Source organism: Paroedura picta, chromosome 7 (genome assembly GCF_049243985.1).
Source record: "Paroedura picta isolate Pp20150507F chromosome 7, Ppicta_v3.0, whole genome shotgun sequence".
Taxonomy (NCBI): domain Eukaryota; kingdom Metazoa; phylum Chordata; class Lepidosauria; order Squamata; family Gekkonidae; genus Paroedura; species Paroedura picta.
Window position 1 is genome coordinate 38,151,180 of NC_135375.1, and position 21,251 is coordinate 38,172,430.

At 41.5% G+C, this 21,251-nt stretch overlaps 1 protein-coding gene across 2 annotated transcripts in view; it reads right to left on the reverse strand.

Annotated features, from left to right (window-relative positions):
* Positions 1 to 21,251, reverse strand: part of LOC143842409 (uncharacterized) — a 109,140-nt gene that overhangs the window by 76,813 nt on the left and 11,076 nt on the right. For both annotated transcript variants that reach the window (XR_013233089.1, XR_013233090.1), the window contains exon 4: positions 2,265 to 7,361. The gene's annotated coding sequence lies outside the window, so the exon portion shown is untranslated. The remainder of the gene's footprint in view (positions 1 to 2,264; positions 7,362 to 21,251) is intronic.

The following is a 21,251-nucleotide window of genomic DNA, read 5'->3' on the forward strand; positions in this document are numbered from 1 at the left end:
GGCAAGATGGGAATTTCTCCATGCCAAAGTGAAGACGTTGGCAAAATGTCAGGCACTAAAACTACCAGTCCACAGCCACACAGCCTGGAAGACGCACAACAACCACTTGACTCCAGCTATGAAAGCCTTTAATAATTGCTGTTTTCCACAGTCCTATGGTGTGAAGTTTGCAAAGTGAGGGGAGGAAACATGATTATTTCCCAGCAGCATCTCTTGTTATTTTCCTTCGGTAGCTCTCACTGGCCAGCAAATGAGTGACTAAGCAACTGGCCTACACTTATCAGTGTTTTTATGCAAGTAGTCACCTGTGCAGTCAAATAGCTCTCCCCTATGCCTTGCTGTGAGTTCTGCAGAATATAATTAGTAAAGCTACCTCTCTCTAAGAGCATCTGTGAGGAACTCCCCCTCCCAAGCATGTTAAGAAAAGGCAGGGGACAAGGATAGGGGAAGGGAAAGGAACACCTTTTCTGCTTTAGTACCCAGGCGTGACCATTCAATGAACAACTGTTTTCATTTGTTGTTGCTTTGTCAGTGGATCTCGACATTGCATCTTTTGTGAGGTAAGACAGTTCTTTCTTTTGGGGAAGAGAGGATGAGTTGGCTTCTGGTACAACAATATTTTCCCCCTTCTCTGAAAGCCCTGAGCAGCAAAGAGCAAGCTTCCTGTTCCCCAGGAAGGCTTCTATTATTCATGTTTGTAAATGTTTTGATCGCATTTCTGAACTTAAGGCTGAAGGTCAAACCAAAACCAAAAAAGGAACACATCTCAACCTTTACAGGTAGGAACTCCGAAGTTGAGCTGTACAATAAAACAATGTAAAAATTGTGATTATTTATTATAGTGCACAATTAAAAACAGAATAAAAACTACATAAAACTATACAGAACTAACTGCACATAAGACTAAACATGTTTCGACCCTACTGGGTCTTCCTCAGTGGTCAGAATTGTAACAATACGCTCTATATAAAATGTCTAAACTCATTATAAAGTGTAGCTGAGTGGTTGAATGGGATCTGTAAATTATGGCTCCAACCAGTATATGTAAATTTTAGACTTTTTGGAGACCACCTCCTATGGCATACGCTTAGGCTCACCACTCTTCGCTATTATACATTTCTGTGCTGAGAGTGCATCAGAAAAAAAAAGCTATATATTGCCTGCTGCACAGACACTGAGACATTCTTCCTGTATCTTCTTCTCTTAGTGTCTAAGTCTCCAAAGCAAGACAAAAGAGTGCAGCAAATGTATTTTACACACTTATAGTAATACTTTACTTTCATTTTCTGTGCTCAATATAGTTAGTTACAGTTGAAATTGTGAATCTAATTCACATCAAATGCCAAAAATATTTTAGATTTTCTCATATTCTCCCTGTGTTTTAGTGTCTCCTTATACCTTTTTGGTTTTTCTACTACTTTCTCTGCCTATCTTTTCCCCCCCAATTTTTGCATACCGGATAATTAGATTGCATATCCACTTTGTCTGATTAAACTGTGATCTATTGTCTGTCTTGTTTCACATAAAATATAGTAAACATGATGCTGTTTACTAATTTACTGCTAATTTACTGCTCAACTTATATACGTAATCTAGTGATTTCCATTTCATTAATGGAAGAAATATACATACATATGAAAGTTCAAACCTTATATGAAACTTTGTTGATCTTAAAAGTGCCATTGGACCCGAACTTTGGCCTGCTGCCCCAGACCGACAGGATTACCCACTTGAATAGTATGCACTGTTTTTGGTTGAACTGGACCTATGAGATTGCACAAGAGTCTAGTGGTAGTGCTGCTTTCTTTACCCCTACTGACTCAAAAATCATTGATGACTAACTTCTCTTCATTGTACAATTCCCAATTATTGCACATGGATGCCAAAGATAAGACAATAGAAAATTTCTAACCAATTCTACAATAGAGATTCTTATGTATTATTAGTGGTACAGAACAAAGTTAGCTTGCTATTACATTTTTTTAAATCTGCTCAAATATATCTGACCAGCATTCTGAAATCTGCCAGATTTATTGACGTGGACAGGGAGGACACCTGTAGCATTATTACTCCATAAGCTCAACATGTGTTCTATTTCTTGGACCAAACTACACGCATGCTTGTAAAACTGCTTCCTTTCTCTCTTTTTTAAAATCTTCCCCCCAAAAGCTCTGGATGGTATAAATGGCTCTCCCCTTTTTCATTTTGTCCTCACAATAACCTTCTGAAATAGATTAGGCTAGAAGTGACAGTCTGAAGCTCACCCAGTGAACCTCATGGCAGAGCCAGGAGTTAAAATCTGTTTTTCTTTGTTCTGGTCCAGCTTTATAAATATTGTTCCTCAGTGAGTCAGCAGTGTAGGGTGGAAGGTTGTATAAGAATATTTTCCCTTTTCAAAGAAAGATTTACAAGCATATAAGAATACAATCAACAAAAAAATTTACTTCAATTTTAATTTTCCGGAATATTATAAAACTAATTGTGCACATAGACTACAATATCTTTGGTACTGTGTGATTACAAATGAAATGTATACAGCAGGTTCTTAAAATGAACCACCTTTGATATCCAAAGTACAGTATAAATGCATAGAATTTGAAGAGAAATGCGTATTTTCAATGGGAATATACTTCAGAATGAGAAAAAAAAAACAGTTGGGAAATGAATTTCTGGCTTTAGTTTTTAAACGTGTGTAGTACAAAGCTTTTAAAAGTTGAATGAGCTCTGTTTCAATTCATTGCATTGATTTAGGCCATAGTTTATTTATGTGGGGCCTTTTAGTAATTCCTTACAGCTGTTCATTCTTCAATATTTTCACGTGACTCTTTTTGGTATTCTTTTTGCCCTGTCTGACTTAGTTCTCCTTTCCCCCCCTCCAGTTTGCAGTTATAGCATGCGTGCAGGAGAGTTGCTCCCCAAGTTGATTATTATGCTGCTCATTCAGCTCTCCTGAGTAAACTGGTGGAATGCTGTTTGTCATGAACAGCACAATATCTGGTATAATAGAGTCTGAGGGGGCAAGGGAGTACTCCTGTTCTGAGTATTTAAGAGGCATAAATGCACACGCCTTTTCAGCAGAGAGAAATTATGAAACAAAATTGTCCCCTGATGTTTTAGGACAATATTTTATTTTCCCATCGGAGTTGTTGTTTCAGAAAACTGTTTAAGCTCTTTCCTCTAGTGTTTTATCCCAAAGAGTGATGTTAGATATATTTGCAAGCAAGCCATGTGACCTGTCTGCCTGTTGTCCTTAATAAAGGTGTTATGACTTTGTTTTTGTTTCTGCCAGACAGTAAATTCAATAGAGGGAATGCAAGAGGGTCAACCTGAGCTTCTCTGGAAATAATCTCTTTTGGCATGAGCTTTCGTAGAGGACAACAAAATTGTTATACAGTGGTTATGTATTATTGAAATGCTTCACTTCCTGTATTTCTACTGTATACACGGTTTCTTATTGTTGCATTACAATCATGAATTTGCTTCCTTTTTTGTCCATCAATGTTGGTAGAAGTATACCTTCATCTATTTCCCCTGTTGTTTGAGATGCTTAGTGCTGTTACACCACAGCTTCATATCAGCACATGTACCCAATTTTTCTCTTTAGAAACTGAACAGTGTATTCAGGAATTCCAGTTTAAGATACATATGTGCACTTATCTTAGCCCAAACTCAAGCATACACATGGTGTTTCCCTCTTATTGCTGCCATGAATGCAAAGGAGTTTGCACTAGCTAAAATGTGACCACACTCTCCATCAGCCACCATTTTTCCTGCATTTTTCTTTTACCAGATTACTAGATTGGTGTTTGGGGGATTTTTTAAAAAAGTATTACAACTTTCTAATAATCTGTTGTCACAATCAACAGCTTTTAGGAAAGGTAGACTTTAGGTTGAATTGAATTCAAAGAATCAAACACTGGAATTAAGATTGGAGGAAGGAATATAAATAATTTTCAGTATGCTGATGATACTATCCTCCTGCCAGAAACTAAGGAAGGTCTAGAACAGCTTATTACAAAGATCAATGAACTAAGTAAGATTTTTTCATCATCCAACTTTCACAGCTATAACTGGCTATTTGAAATATGATATATCTAGCTAATCTACATTTGGTAGTCAGGTTTATGTCCTTGATTTTCCATGTAGTTACTCTCATCTTTATGTCCTCCTCCTTTATGTGCCCATTTAACTGAAGCCCTAAACAGATGAGTGGCAGGGAGATAGAGACTACAAGAATTCTGTGTAATTATGTGCCAGAAAGCACAGTAGTTATGCTAATCGGATGCACCTGAGTGCTTTGCTGAATGATCAGCCTCCCACTCATGACTTGCAAGAATGATGTGAGTTGAACTATTGGGTACTTAAGCATGACTAATTGGCTGATAAAAAGAGATAGTCCCACACTGACTTCAAGCTATAGCTAAGAAACTGGGGCTATACTTTTCAGCTCCTCAAGTTTCTTTTTAGAAAAAGTATCCAGGACTTAAAAGTCCTAATATACCAAAATCATAACTTTTAATGACTTTTTAAAAAATCACATGAGACAAATAATGTTATATTTATGAAGTCTAGGTTAAAAACCAGTTTGTGACCCTATACCCTTTCTTGTAAGCTGCTCAAAAGATGATTCCACACCAGCAGTGCCACTCTGGGCTGCTGCCAGTGCATTACAGCAGGGCTGCATGCTCCACCATTTTGCAATTCCACCACTTTCTGTGTCCCCATAGGGGACACATTTTGGTGGGGGATGCTATCCAACCTGGATTTGTGTGTTTTAATGGACAGAGCCATGACAGAAAGCTTCCTCTGTGTGCGGGGTGTGGGGGAGGTTGCAAAAAAATGACCCATTTGGCCCCATGGTGACACAAAGCATAGCAGAGATAAGTAAGGCAGTTTCAGTCCCCTCTGGGCTCCCACGGGAGGAACCATGTCTACATTGGCCTGCCATGGGAAAGGCCCCATTGGCCCCCATGGTGAAAATGCAAATGTGGATTCTTCTGTGTTCCCTTCATGCAGGGCAAATGAGGACCCAATACACACCAGGCCTGGGAGGGGCCTGGCCTGGCAGCAACATCATATGGAATCAGAGATTAGCCCCGCTTCCATTTGAGTACTCTCCCGTACTTTTCCGCCCATGCAGAATTGTCCAAAGTTATATATCTACTTTATCATCCAGGACATTATTTTGAAATAATGACCTGAAGTGATAAAAATAAGCCTTTTTAAAATTCAGACTTTATATCTATCTTCTTATGGATGGCCACCCAGATCTCCCTCCAGAACCATTTGCCAGATGCTTGGACGCCATGACTGGATGGCTCAAGCAGAGCCGCCTGAGACTCAACCCCCATCAGGAACTTGGGGGTGACCTTAGATGCCTCCCTAACTATGGAGGCACAGGTCAAGAAGGTAGCTGGTCTTGCTTTTTACCATCTTCACCAGGCCCAGCTACTAGTGCCCTTCCTTTCTTCTGAACACCTAGCCATGTAACATTCACTTCCAGAATTGATTTCTGTAACTCGCTTTATGTGGGCCTGCCATTTTTCCTGATCCAGAAATTGTAGCTGGTGCAGAATGTGGCTGCTAGGGTCCTCACTGGAACATCTTGGAGGGCTCATATTCAGCTAGTGCTGAGGAAGCTGTATTGGCTACCAGTTGTAGCCTGGGTTAGGTTCAAGGTTTTGGTGTTGACCTTTCAGGCCCTTTGCAGTCTGGGACCCACATATTTGTGGGACTGCCTGGAGCCGTACATCCCTGGAAGGACTTTACACTCAGCAGATGCCAACTTATTGTCCAATCCTAGCCTCAGGGAGGCTCACCTGGCCTTGACCAGGGCCAGGGTCTTTTCAGTCCTGGCCCCTGCCTGGTGGAATGAGCTCCAGGTGGAGCTGCAGGCCCTCAGAGAGCTTTCTGCTTTCTGAAGGGCCTGCAAAACAGAGCTCTTCGACAAGGTATATGGTTGGAGCCAATGCTAGAGTCAAGTTGGGGCCCCGTCTCTGGTTGGAGTGATATCATCTGGATCTGAACATCATACCCCAGACTGCCTCTCATAGTTATATAGTCATATCAAGCAGGGACTCACCATCTGGATACTGGATTTTACTGGGTTTTTAATGGGTTATTGTTTTATTGTATTACTAGAAACTAAGCCCGCTGTACTGTAAATACAATGGGTGCTAGCAGTGCTCATGAGTTGGGCAGGGTGCCTCTCTGGCCCCGGCCCCGCATCTGAGGCGCTGCTCCCAGCGATGTCCAGCCCTTGCCGCGTGGGCCGGCGTGCGACCAGTGCTCTTAGCCGGCGGCGCGGGCACCACTGCCGGTGCGTCTGCCACCAGTGCATCTGCTGCCGTGTCTGCTTCCGCCGGCCACTGCCACGGCTGCTGGCTGCCCCTGGCTGGGCGGGCCAGCAGCGAGGCATCCTGGTGAAGGCTTTTTATGTAGGGTGGACTCTTTGAATTTGGAGCTCTTACCATCTAAGTCAGAGACCCTAGCAATTAGGTTGTCCACTTTCTCATGCAATGAAAATAGTACTTTGCAGATATAGACTATTATTTTTGCAGTCAGTAAGAGCAAGTCAGCCGGTGCATCATCAACCCCCTTCATGCTCCCATCATCTGGAGGGGGGGCTGAGTTCTCCAAATTTACATCAACCTGTCCTCTAGCAATATCCAAAGCAGAGTTTCCAGAGGAATCATCCAGAACATCTGCCAAAGGTGCAAATTGATTGGAGGCAGGAATTTGTGTGAGGAAGAAGGAGGAGGAGGAGGAGGAGGAGGAGGAGGAGGAGGAGGACTACAAAACAGTCTCTCATCTTTGATTGTTTAGAGGCAGGGAGAAAATGATCCTCAGATTCAGTATCTCTTGCTCGTTTATGCACCCCCATTTTAAGTTACTTCACCTCTGGTGTTTTCCCTTTCCTTACACATCCACTCCAAACCCACAGCTGTCCCAGCTACTGTTTTCACTGTTCTTATGTAAGAAGCTGTGGAAGTCCAAGGTCAGGCAATATAAGCAGGTGTAGCTGCTAATTGTTAATTTGCTGCAGCTTATCACAATTTGTGGAGGCTACTTGGTTTAAAAGCTGAATGCAGCAGTTAATAAGATAAAATGAAACATGTTTAAAACAATAAAAGAATAAAAGCACTTAACTAGGAGGTTACTTGCGGAGCGCGTCTCTGCGTCTGCCTTCCTCTGCATCTCAGCGAGGCATCCTATGGGGGGCCGCATGCGGCCGACATCGGAGGGGGCGGATCGGGAGGTGCCAAGCGTCAGTCCGTCCGTCGGCAAGGGGCCTATTGGCACACTTCCTCATCCCAGACAGGGCCCGACCTCGTGGCCCTTACTGTTTTATTCTTTCGGCTCTGCAGGAGCGGTTAAAGATGTTTTATTGTACCACGAGCCAAATGGAAGCAGCAGGCTAAAACTCAAAATAATAAATATAACTGCTGTGGATTCATTGCCGAAGCTGCTGCTTTCTACATTGCTTTCATCAAAAACAGTGTTTGGTGGGAGCTATTCCAGAGCTGAGGGAAAACATATGAGAAATGACCACTTGTTTTTCTTTTTTCCCTTAGTTGCTGAGAATATCACAAAGAGCTCTTGAATGCCCTTTCAAGATATTGAGTCCTTCCTAGAAGCCAACTCCATTCAAAAGCTATTAATTCAATTGATTTTATGAACCAGGTAGGCTGCCAAATACTAAGAGACATGTTAACGCACCACAGGTCATGTAACTTTCAGATATTAATTTATTTGAAGTCTGGGAAGGCAGTAGGTGTTTATTTGCAATGCTTTGTTCCCAAAGCAGAGGGGGGAAAGAAATTTGTTTCCTCTTTCGACATTGCTGGTTGTTTTGCTGTTCATGTTCTGTGCTGAGTAAAGGCATGAACTTTGCCATAAAGCAATAAACTTTTAAATGGGTTAAATAAAGTGTAGCACCTATTGAGATGTTGCTTCAGATGACTGAACATTGGTCAAGTGCCAGTGCCAGCACATAGGTTCAAGAGTGTATTAATGGAAATGGCTACAGGTAAAAGGATTTGGTTGTATTTTTAAAGGTAACTGTTAATAGTACCAAAAATAATCCTCGAGCAATTTCATTCTATGGTTTAGGGATTGTTTCTCAGGTAAATGGAGAGACTACCTGTTCTATAAGCATTATTTTGTAAATCATGAATATAGATTGATCAGCATTATATCTACCTGTGAACTGTGCCATCAAGAAATCCACACAATGGCACCAGGGACAGTTGGGTGTATTGTTCTACAGGAAAATATGAAAAAAATACATTGAGGAGTAGGGGGGAACTTAATGATAGAAGCAAATCATCTTTAAGAAAATTGTGCCCTTGAGATCACAGGGACCATTTCGGGGCCTGCTTGGTAACATGTAATCAGATTTCTGCCACTCCTACAAAGGGTGCACCCAATGGGTGGCCAGTGGGAGGAAGAAGAAGCTCACTCCCTTTCAGGAGACAGAAGTGGCAGGGGAGCTAGAGGCCCCTCCAAGAAATGTTCCTTGCACTTGAAGATATCATGGGTGATACAAGATGGGCCATCCTCCATGAGGTCAAGAGTGCTACATGAAGGGCCAGGAAGCAGTCACTTGCCTCGTAATTGGTGAGATAATTGTTGTGGATAGCTCTCATTTCTCTCTTGTGGAGGATGGAGACTTTCACCAGCTGCAGTGGTGATGGTCAAGGTTTAGCTCTCCAGAGTGCAATGCAGAACCATGAACTTCATGGTGGACCTCTGAAGCAATTGGCAGGATTGTCAAGATACCTCAGAGTGGTGTGTCGATGACCATCTAATTGAACAACTTAAATGGCTCAAATATTTGGGAATTACCTTTCAATATAATCTCCTTTGGATCAAGCACAGAAACAGGACTATTTCTTAAGCTAATTGCTCCATTACTTATTTGATTTTTTTCTTTCTTAAAGGCTGTTTTCCATATGCATTGAAATTGACCATAATCTTTTAAAATTAAGATTAAAATTAAGGCCTTCCTTCCCAACTTTAAATAATGTCTAAAATCACTTTTTAGGGTTCGATCAGACAGTCCTTTAAATTCAAATTTAAATCTACCATCCTGACTACACTCAAACAAACTGTCATTGACTATGATTACATTCTCTATCTGAATGAGTCTTCCATAATGCATCTAATTAAACAAAGGCTTCTTGATCAAGAATTTAAAAAACATCCATCTGATTGTTACAGCAATTTGTTCTCCCCACACTCTTGGTCTCCAAGTGCAGAATGGAGTAAATCTACCACAAAGCATTTATGCTCACACAGCTTAATGTTTTTCCATCCAAAGTGTTACAAGGGAAATTTGCTAAGATTCCTTTCAAAAAGAGATTACGTTCCTGTGAATTAAATGTTCCTGACACTATCCAACACATTTTATTTGATTGCCCTTTGTACATGGTCCAGCGAAGGCATGTCATAGCGCTTATACATAAATGGAGAACTAATCAAAAAGACCTGATCTTTGAATTTTTACAGAGTGACAAGTATGACAATATCAATTTTACTATGGACTAGGCACAAAGCCCATCGCACCCAAGAATATAACTGGCGGTAGCACATACACCTGCACTGTGGCCTTCCTCCCCACTCAATCATGAGATCCAGTATGTTGAAATGGTTCAAGAGTAGCAGACTCTAATCTCAAGAGCTGGATTTAATTCCTGACGACTCCTCCATATACTGGGTTGCCAAATTCCAAGTTGGGACCTGGAAAATTTCAGGAAGATGAAAGAAGAAGACTGGATGAAAGAGAGTGAGAGAGAGAGAACGCGAGAGAAAGAAAGAAAGAAAGAAAGAAAGAAAGAAAGAAAGAAAGAAAGAAAGAAAGAAAGAAAGAAAGAAAGAAAGAAAGAAAGAAAGAAAGAGGAGGTAAGTGGGAGAAGGAAGGAAGGGATAAGTTCTCCTGAAGAAAACAACTGCTTTGGAAGGACACTGTTCCTCCTCCCCCCACCCCCATAGAAGTGTCTATATATGTTAGCATTGTTCCCATCTTCCATCCAAATGAAAATCTTCCAAAAGCCAGCTGGGCAGGCCATGGAGGGGAGACTGCCACATTCCTCCCCATCACATTTCCCAAAGGAGGTCACAGGGGGACTCCTTCTTTCTGCTCCTAACTCTACATCTCCCAAAGATCAGGCTGGGTGGGCAAGGCCACTGGGGGCTGCCTCTTTCCCACCTATACTCATCTCTCCCAAAGGCCAGGCTGACCTGGGAAGACCATAGGGAATAGGCTGCCTCCTTCCCACCCAACCCACATAGAATCACAGAATCACAGAATCATAGAGTTGGAAGGGGCCACACAGGCCATCTAGTCCAACCCCCTGCTCAACGCAGGATTAGCCCTAAGCATCCTAAAGCATCCAAGAAAAGTGTGTATCCAACCTTTGCTTGAAGACTTCCAGTGAGGGGGCACTCACCACCTCCTTAGGCAGCCTATTCCACTGCTGAACGACTCTGACTGAGAAAAACTTTTTCCTGATATCTAGCCTATATCGTTGTACTTGAAGTTTAAACCCATTACTGCGTGTCCTTTCCTCTGCAGCCAGCAGAAACAGCATCCTGCCCTCCTCCAAGTGACAACCTTTCAAATACTTAAAGAGGGCTATCATGTCCCCTCTCAACCTCCTTTTCTCCAGGCTGAACATTCCCAAGTCCCTCAACCTATCTTCATAGGGCTTGGTCCCTTGGCCCCAGATCATCTTCGTCGCTCTCCTCTGTACCCTTTCAATTTTATCGATGTCCTTCTTGAAGTGAGGCCTCCAGAACTGCACACAGTACTCCAGGTGTGGTCTGACCAGTGCCGTATACAATGGGACTATGACATCTTGTGATTTTGATGTGATGCCTCTGTTGATACAGCCCAAAATGGCATTTGCCTTTTTTACCGCTGCATCACACTGCCTGCTCATGTTTAGTTTACAATCCACAAGTACCCCAAGGTCTCGTTCACACACAGTGCTACCTAGAAGCGTATCCCCCATCCAGTAGGCATGCTTTTCATTTTTCTGACCCAGATGCAGAACTTTACACTTATCTTTATTAAATTGCATCTTGTTCTCATTTGCCCATTTTTCCATTGTGTTCAGATCTCGTTGAACTCTGTCTCTATCTTCCAGAGTATTTGCCAGTCCTCCCAATTTGGTGTCATCTGCAAACTTGATGAGTAGTCCCTCCACCCCCTCATCTAGATCATTAATAAATATGTTAAAAAGTACCGGGCCGAGCACCGAACCCTGAGGTACCCCGCTACTCACCTCTCTCCAGTCTGATGAAACACCATTGACAACAACTCTTTGAGTGCGGTTCTCTAACCAATTCCCTATCCACCTAACGATCTGAAAATCCAGATTGCAGTCCTTCAACTTATCCATCAGAACATCATGGGGAACCTTGTCAAAAGCTTTACTAAAATCCAAGTAAATGACATCAACCAAATTTCCCCGATCCAGCAAACCTGTTACTTGGTCAAAAAAGGAAACTAGGTTGGTCTGGCAGGACCTGTTGGAGACAAATCCATGCTGACTTCCTTGGATCACCAAATTGTCCTCCAGATGTTTGCAGATCGCTCCCTTTAATATCTGCTCCATTATCTTCCCCACAACAGAGGTCAGACTCACTGGTCTGTAGTTTCCCGGGTCATCCTTCCTCCCTTTTTTGAAGATCGGAATAACGTTTGCTCTTTTCCAGTCCTCCGGGACATCTCCAGTCCTTAAAGAGGTTCCGAAGATGATGGACAAGGGCTGTGCAAGTTCTCTGGAAAGTTCTTTGAGTACTCTCGGGTGCATTTCATCTGGACCAGGGGATTTGAACTCATCCAGTGCAGCTAAATGCCTCTCGACCACCTCTCTATCCATGTTAACCTGCCACCCAGACACTATCCTTTGGCTACAGCCATCTCTAGATGTGCCTAAACACTTAGACCTGTGGGAAAAAACAGATGTAAAATAGGCACTAAGCCTTTCTGCTTTCTCTGCATCTTTCGTTAGAGTTTGTCCATCCGCACCCAACAGCGGGCCTATTGCCTCCTTTACTTTACGTTTGCTCCTCATGTAACTGAAAAATCTTTTCTTGTTACAATGGGCTTCCCTGGCCAATCTTAGCTCACTCTCAGCTTTGGCCTTTCTGATGATTGATCTACAGTGCCTAGTAACCTGTAGGTACATCTCCCAAAGGCTGGGATAAGTTCTCTCTCGCTATTGCTGTCACACCTTCACAAATGCAAATCAGCTAGGATTCATGTAATTTAAACTAATTGGCCCTCACTGGCAGATGTGAACTGATTGTCCCTCATTGATAGAGTGCAATTTGAACTGATTGGCTGTCACTAGCAGAGTGTTCTCTCCCTATTGGTAGCACACTCCCAGGGAGGGCCCATCAGGTTGGGATTACATTGTCTGCATGCAATTAGAACTCATTGGCCCTCATTGGCATGTTGCAATTTGAACTGATGGGCTGACACTGGCAGAATGTTCTCTCCGTATTGTCTGCATGGCATTTGAACTGATTGGCCCTCACTGGCAGAGTACAATTTGAACTGATTGGCTCCCACTTTCAGAGTGGTATCTCCCTGGCAGCACACCCCCAAGACCAATCAGGTAAGAAATAGTCTGCATGCAACTTCAGCTTTATAATGTTTAATGATAATGATTATTTTTGTCTACAATTTTTAAATATAAAATGACTGGTGCATTAAGTCTATTCGATTTCTCTTTCCCTTGCTCCTACACTATTTTATAATAAACAATTTCACAATAAATATAAATAAACGTTTCTTATCTCTTCTTTTATATATATATGTATATTATAACAACCATATGTATATTATAACAACCAGAACGGCCTCTAGATTGAACCGTTTTCAATTGGGTTTTCCTCAGTGGTTGTTTTTCTAAAATATAAAAGCATACAATTAATACAGGCTTATATTTTAGAAAAACAACCACTGAGGAAAACCCAATTGAAAACGGTTCAATCTAGAGGCCGTTCTGGTTGTTATAATATACATATGGTTGTTATAATATACATATATATATAAAAGAAGAGATAAGAAACGTTTATGACCAATATGAACCAGAAACAGCTTAATTTAAGAGAAAAAAATTACATCGTGAGCACAGTTAAGTTCAATTTCTGAACATGCGATTTGTATTATCAGCTTCACTAAAATGAACTAATATGTGGTATATAAATACCATAAATAAATAAATAATAAATAAATATATGTTTTGAAATAATTTTCCTTTACACAAAGATTACAAAAAGAAGACTCTAATTTCTAGTGTGGAAATTCTGCATGTTTTTGGGACAGTTTATGGTATTAGATGTATTTTAAATTACTTCCTGGACCTGCAGATTTATTGTAACACAACTAAATTCAATATGTTCCTAACTTATTTTAAAAACAAAATCAATAGATACCTGTGGCACTAATGGGAAGAAATGGAATAAAGCACCTCAAAACAATTTGAAATAAAGCTACGCATGTTTTGTATTTAAACCTTAGAGAGAGTTCTGAAAGATTACATCTTACCACAGAAGTAATTTGGTAAAGTGACCAAATGCCCCCGTTTTTAATGGACTGGATCAGCCTCCAAGGGATTTTTACCGGAACATTAATTTGTTCCTTTTATAGCCACACTCTCAAATGGTAGCATGTTTACTGACTTTCTGAGAGAGGACAAGGAAAAGCATATTTTTCTCTGACTCTCCTGTCAGTTTGTACAAGAAAATTATAGGGACTTAGGTGGCTTTTTCAAAGCAAGGAGAACCAAAGCTAAACAGCACCACTTTCAGATTCAGTGTGTTTTTGATAAAAATTGTTATCAAAAAGAATAGGAGTACATTTTCATCTAGTCTAATCTGGTGAACGACAGTATTGGGTCCCTACCTTATGAATGTCAGATACAGACACAAAGGCTTCATATGTTACAAGTAAAGCTTGACAATCTTTTTTTAAAGGGTTAGGTTTCAAAAAAAGCTGTTTGAGATGCTTCCCGATTTCAGCCACAACTTTCAAATCCTTTATGTTTACTTCTACTGTGCAAATTGTACTAATGAATCTTTATTTTTGTACCATTTTGTACAACAGGAAAGTAAAATCAAGAATAGAGCATATTAAAAATCCAGTCAGGCATTTTTATTTTTTTATTTTTTTACACTGGCTGATACTTTCATATGGAGATTTTATGTCAAACATTCTAAATGTACAATTGGAGGGCCATAAAGACATGCAGGGGGCATCATATTTCCCATAGCTTTTAACATTCAATGAAAGCCCCATTAGCCACTCCCCTTTCCCTGATTCCTTCACTCCTTCCAACCACTACACAACCAACTGCCACCACAACCTAAGCATGCCCTCCTTCCCCACTCCTTGTATGCCATCCGCTGCGATAACTATGCCTAAATTATATGGTGGCAGTGTGCCAAGGGCAAACCTTATAGCTAAACATCTACCTGCTTCCTTCTCTTCTCCCCCATCAACCAACATGATTTTGTCCCTCAAAAGCCAAAATAAACACTGGAAAAGGTCCTAAACCCACTAATTGTCTTTTCCTGAAAGAAACAAAAGATGGAGGACTGACAGGACAACTGCAGTTGCCTAACAATGGTCACTGAGGGCATTCATTTCTTAAAGTTATAAGCACTGCTTCTATCATTTTTGAGAGTTGTAACTCATTAATGTACATATTTTTAAAATTTCCAGATTTTGTGTACATCTGGATCTTTTTATGGGTTTATAGAAATATTTACCTTGTCTGTCCATGACTCCAGTGTCTGGATTTGAGTATTCCTAACCACTACACCAAACTGAGAGCCAGTTTGGTGTAGTGGTTAGGAGTGCAGACTTCTAATCCGGCATGCCGGGTTTGATCTGCACTCCCCCACATGCAGCCAGCTGAGTGACCTTGGGCTCACCACGGCATTGATAAAACTGTTCTGACCAAGCAGTGATATCAGGGTTCTCTCAGCCTCAACCACCTCACAGGGTGTCTATTGTGGGGAGAGGAAAGGGAAGGCAACTGTAAACTGCTTTGAGTCTCCTTCGGGTAGAAAAAAGCAGCATATAAGAACCAACTCTTATTATTATTATTCACAGATTTAACTACAATGAAAAGTTTCATGGACACATTGTCTCAGAGAATGGTAATTAACAAGTACTGTTGTTATGTTATGTTATGTTATGTTATGTTATGTTATGTTATGTTATGTTATGTTATGTTATGTTATGTTATGTTATGTTATGTTATGTTATGTTATGTTATGTTATGTTATGTTATGTTATGTTATGTTATGTTATGTTATGTTATGTTATATTATGTGCGAAGTCGTGTCCGACCCATCGTGACCCCATGGACAATGATCCTCCAGGCCTTCCTGTCCTCTACCATTCCCCAGAGTCCATTTAAGTTTGCACCTACTGCTTCAGTGACTCCATCCAGCCACCTCATTCTCTGTCGTCCCCTTCTTCTTTTGCCCTCGATCGCTCCCAGCATTAGGCTCTTCTCCAGGGAGTCCTTCCTTCTCATGAGGTAGCCAAAGTATTTGAGTTTCATCTTCAAAGTACTATTGAGTAATTAGTAATTTCCACATTTTCACCTTGACCAACTGTTTTTGATTAAAATCATAGTTCAAAGTTACATATCTTCCCTAATAGAACTAATTATTCTATTTTTAACAACTTCTGACTTCAGTAATTCCACTATCATATAGTGTCCCTGGAAATCATAGGATCATTATTTCCTAGTGATTTGTAGACTAAACCAGACATGAAGTGGGAGATTCATGCTCATACTTCCTTATTTTATTAAAAATTATAAAAGGTGTAGGATTTCATCAAAGTACAAACATGGAATTGCATTTTTAACCCTTCCTCATTTCTTTTTCTCCAGTTTAAATAGACCTTTATTCTTATTTGTTACAATACTTGTCCCATTGTTCTCTTTGATCTATACTTGGATCTGAATCTGAATCTGATATATACTTGGATTTTAAGTATTGCAATAGTCATGCAATAAGTTTTAACCCCTGTTTATGTATCATTTATTTGAATGATGTTTATCCAGCTTCAGTATGACATTTCTAATAATACTGGGAAATAGAACATTCTTTGAAGGAAATGGATACTTTCTTGGTTCATTAAAAATTCTGATTTTCATTTCATCCAGTAATTACTTTTATTTATTTAAAAATTATCTGCCAGTCTTCATAATTCTGGAGCAGATAACAACAGTTTCAAAAGGGAGATAGGTAAAAAGTAAACAAAAACACACACACCCTACCTTGGTACAAACTTAATGTGATTCTTTTGACCCACACATTTGGACTGATTCAGATCATCTAGTTTTGAACAAGATGGACTTTATTCTGGTTAAAATGGCAACAATATAGGTCTTAAAGTAAGGCTTCTGAAAACACTGCTGAATGTTGCTAGCTGAGGCCCATTATGCATGGGCCATAAAGCCCGCGCTGGCAGTGGCAGCAATTCGGGGGAAATCCTCGATAATGCTCGCCGCTGCCGCCAGCGCGGGCGTGTCCTGGCCCAGAGCTACAGAAGGCCTGTGTTAAGCAAATGCGGGAACATCTGCAGCTTCCTGGGTATGCCGGGGGGTGTCAGGGACTGAGGCGGGCCGGTGCTGTACATAATTGCCAGCGCAGGGTCTTTCGTGCCATCCAGCCCTGACCTGCGGTCTCCCTTCAGGGACACTGCATGCCCCTGCGAGCTCTGTGGAGCCATGGAGCTGGCAGGGGCAAGCCCCTGCCCCACCAGTGAATGTGGAGGGGGCCTGCCCCCCCACTCCCCCGACCCCTCCCCACCTTCCCTCCACCGCTTTGCTTACCTCGGCCAGAAGCGATATGGCCCTACTGGCCCTGGTGTAAAGCGCACATGCAACCCAGCATACATGGGGAATGGCAGGTAACCATGCCCCGCCACAACTGCACGGCTGCCGCCATGCATAAAAGGTCTGAAAGACTCATTAGATATACATGTTTCTAAATAACAACAACTACTACAAAAGATTCCATTTAGTTTAGTCTTGAACGTTCCATTATATTGTATCCTTTAATAATTATTTTTGCAGCAATATCTACCAGCCAAATAACCTTTCAAATCTATTTATATCCATGCACATACCAATGATAAGATGGAGGTACAGAAGCATAACATTGCAATCTTGGTGTAGTGGTTAAGAGAGTTGGTCTCTAATCTGGAGAACTAGGTTTAATTTCTCACTTCCCCTCATGCAGCCTGTTGGGCCAATCTCTCAGAGCTCTCTCAGCCCCTCCAGCCTCACAGGGTGCCTGTTGTGGGAAGAGGAAGGGTAGGTGATTGTAAGCTGCTTTGAGACTCCTTTGGGTAATAAAAAGTGAGGTACAAAAAACTCAGCTTTTCTCATTTCTACAGCAAGAAGTAATAGATGTAGTGATTCAAGTAAGTAAGGAAACAGAATGAGATGCCATAGTAATGAAATATTAAAATTTCCTAAGTAAAAAGAAACCAAAGTATATTAGCAGATGCGAAGGACTATGAAAAAGGACTTAGGCAATCATTAAACAGTTGTATCCAACTACAATTTCCAGCTGAATTTTAATACATAATCACAGCTCAATGCAGACATAGTCCGGTGGTTTAAAGGGGTAACCTAAAGATCTTGCAGGAAAACAAACAACTGGGGAAAACGCACACAAGCGAAACAGAATTCGCTGTGTGCTGAGTAGAACAGATACAAAATGAGACCCAGAAGTCAAGCTGAAGTAGAAAATCCTGTGAATCAACAGAATAAATAACCTTGGAAAAGAGATATTAGTTAAGGCACTTCATAGTGACATCACAGAATCAAAGGCAAACCACATGGAATGACATAGATGACACTTATCAAGTTGTTTTGGAGAACTCTAGGGGGCTTTTCGCATGCCTTCAAAATCGCACAATGGTTGCCAATTGAAAACGCTACTGATTTGCCATTATGCACAACGTCGTTGACAATCTGCCACACACCTGAAACCGATCCGCAAAAAGCGCTTCCTTGTAGCGCTTTCAGGGAAATCCCCAAAAGTGGATTCACCCTCTGGAAAGCGCTACACTCCTGCAACCAATCTGCAACACTAGCGGGAAAGTTCTGTGCGTTACCATTGTTGTGGTTTCTACAAAGTCCCTCCCCCTGGCTCTCTCCTCTGATCTTCCGGCAAAGCGATCGCCATTTTTTTTTCTCCGAGCGAGCAGGGCTCAACCCACCAGCGAGCCTCTTTTTAGAGGCTTCTCCAGCTTCAGTCCCTCCCCAGAGCTGTTTAGTCACTAAGCACAGAGAAGCCCGTTTGCTGATGTATTTTCCCTTTATTTTTTACACTGTTTTCGGCCGAAAATCGGGCCCGTGAGGGGGGGGGATTTTTTTTTTTCACTCGGGAGGCAACGATGAAACGACAGCTCAAACACACCTGCCAGCTGGATGGGTCTCTCCGTTGCAACGAATCAACACAGATTCGTTGCAATGGGTGTGTTTTAAAAAAAAACCTTTCTTAAAGGGAAAGGGGCTATTTGGGAGCATGCTAACGGCTGCCCATTGGCTGCTTGACGGCCAGGGGCGGGACGAGCTTGGCAATAGCGCTTCCTTTCTAGCGATTTTTGCTGAGACCGGAAGCCTTTGGGAAACGATAGAAACGCAACTGGATTCCACTACAAAGTCAGGTATGCATAATGACGAATTTCACTATTTTAAATGGCGATTTTTCGTTCAGCAAACAATTTGCTATAAGGATCCCGGTGCGGAAAGCCCCTAGGACTGAAAGAGGAAGCTGAAAGATGTTCCAAAAATGTGAACTCAGGTCTCCTTGGGAAGAACTGATGATGATAGGGGGAGTGGGGACTATGTCCTCATCTCTCTTTTTACCCCTATCAAATTAAATGTATGAAGGGAACAGACAGAGTGAGCTTCAATAGGGTTTGTAGGGTATGTGAATTCAATATATTTCTTGAAATATCTCTGACAGGTAACCATGGAAGCCGCTTCAACCCTGGAATAATTTAAGGAAGTTATATTTGATTGGAATATATTGACTGTTTTTCAAGAACAATGGGGCCCTTACCTGAATTATCTAAGAAGATAAACAAAAATACAATATTGTATGGAGTAAAACATATGTAGAGCATAACTTACTTGATGTTTACTCATATTTTATATATCTGTTCTATTTCTATCTTTTATGAAAAATAAAAATGGTATTAAAAAAGAACACATGAAGTTGCTTTATAATGAATTAAACCATTGGTCTAGTAGGATCAGTTGTGCCTATTATGACTGCCAGTCAGTTTCAGTCCTCTATATCTGATGCTAGACATGCTGGAGCCATCTTGGTGTAGTGGTTAGGAGTGCAGACTTATAATATGGCGAGCTGTGTTTGATTCCCCACTCCTCCACATGCAGCCAGTTGGGTGACATTGGGCTTGCCACAGCACTGGTAAAGCTGTTCTGACCCAACAGTAATATCAGGGCTCTCTCAGCTTCACTTACCTCACAGGGTGTCTGTTGTGGGGAGAAGGAAGGGAACATGATTGTAAGCTGCATTGAGACTCCTTCTGGTAGAGAAATGCAGCCTATAAGAACTCACTCTGCATGCACTAGTCCCTGATCCTTCCCTGGGCAGATGGGCAGTAGGAGGGAAAAAATTATAGGCATTATTATTTTATTATCCTTTTAGATGCATGAGCATTATAATTTTGGTTTTATCATATCATATTGCTAAACTGGTCCAGCTTGTAGTTACCATGGACAAGCATTTTATTTATTATTGATTAATTTATAGTAACACTTTCTCACAGAGATGCTATAGGGGCTACCTGGGACAGAAAAGAGGAAATACTGGGAGAAAGAAAAATGATATCCCCAGAAATCCTGCAAGTGTCCCACTTGGACCGATAATACCAACATATCATACATACAGTGATCATTGGACTTTTTAATTTGCTTCATTCATACCCCACTTTTCTCCCACTGGAATTCTCTGTTTCATATAATTAGCACTTCCTTACAGAATTCTCAGGGTTTCTTGTTGTTAAACTAGTTGAACTCTACAATGTGAAAGAGCCTGAAATTTCCATTTGCTTTAAAACGCAGTTACTAAATGCATAAGGGCAAAAGGATAAGGAGAGACTAAATATTTACAAGATAAAGAGACCTTAGCTTAAATGACCAGAAGTAGCAAACTGAGGGCATACACAAAAGGAGGGGAGGGAAAGAAAACTGATGTCTTGGGATAATAAACTCTGTCAGCTGTAGTCAAACTGTGGCCCTCAAGATGTCCATGGACTACAATTCCCATGAGCCCCTGCCAGCAATTGCTGAAAAGGGTTCATAGGAATTGTAGTCCATGGACATCTGGAAGGCCGCAGTTTGACTACCCCTGCTCTATGTAGTAAGCAAGAAGCAAAGACAGCTTCTTTGGTGAGTGCTTTTAGTTTAGAATCTTAGTGAATAATTTATATTAAACATGCAGTAGGAGGACAGCTGAGCATTCGCTTCAAATCTAAACTGTTAAGTATTTGCCGTGGAGGGGAATACTTTTCACTGAAGAAACCAACAGACACTTAATGGCATTAAACAGGCCACAACTTTTATTAACGATAGAGCTTTGACCAGCATGGGGGAGAACGGAACCAGCCCTCTTGTGGTCCCCTGACAACAAGGCAGCCACACGCAACTTCATCAGGTATGCACGAGGCCCTCCAACACCCCACCGGGCTCCCCGTGCCCCCAATGCCCTGATGGATAGAATGGGGAGGTGACCACCTCGTGGGAACCCGTTGAGGCGTGAACCCCTGCCAGGTTCCGGGCCACCCGGAAATGCGGATCTGCCGTCCCAGCTCATCCTCCATGAGTGATGGCCTCCCAGCACCGCTTACCCACAACCTCTTACGGAGGCCCCCCACAAAAGCATGCCAGCATGCAGGCTGGGATTGCTTGCCAATGGTTCCTCCCCCATGCCCCAAACCCGCCAGTTGTGACAATGAAGATTTTTAACAATATACCAAACATAAGCATATGTAAATTTTTAACATTTTTCTATTTATCTTAACTTCAAAACATCTGGCACAATGCCAGAGAAAAAACTCCCTTGTACTTGTTTAACCCACTGGCTGCAGAGGAGAGGACACACAGTAATGGGTTTAAACTTCAAGTACAACGATATAGGCTAGATATCAGGAAAAAGTTTTTCACAGT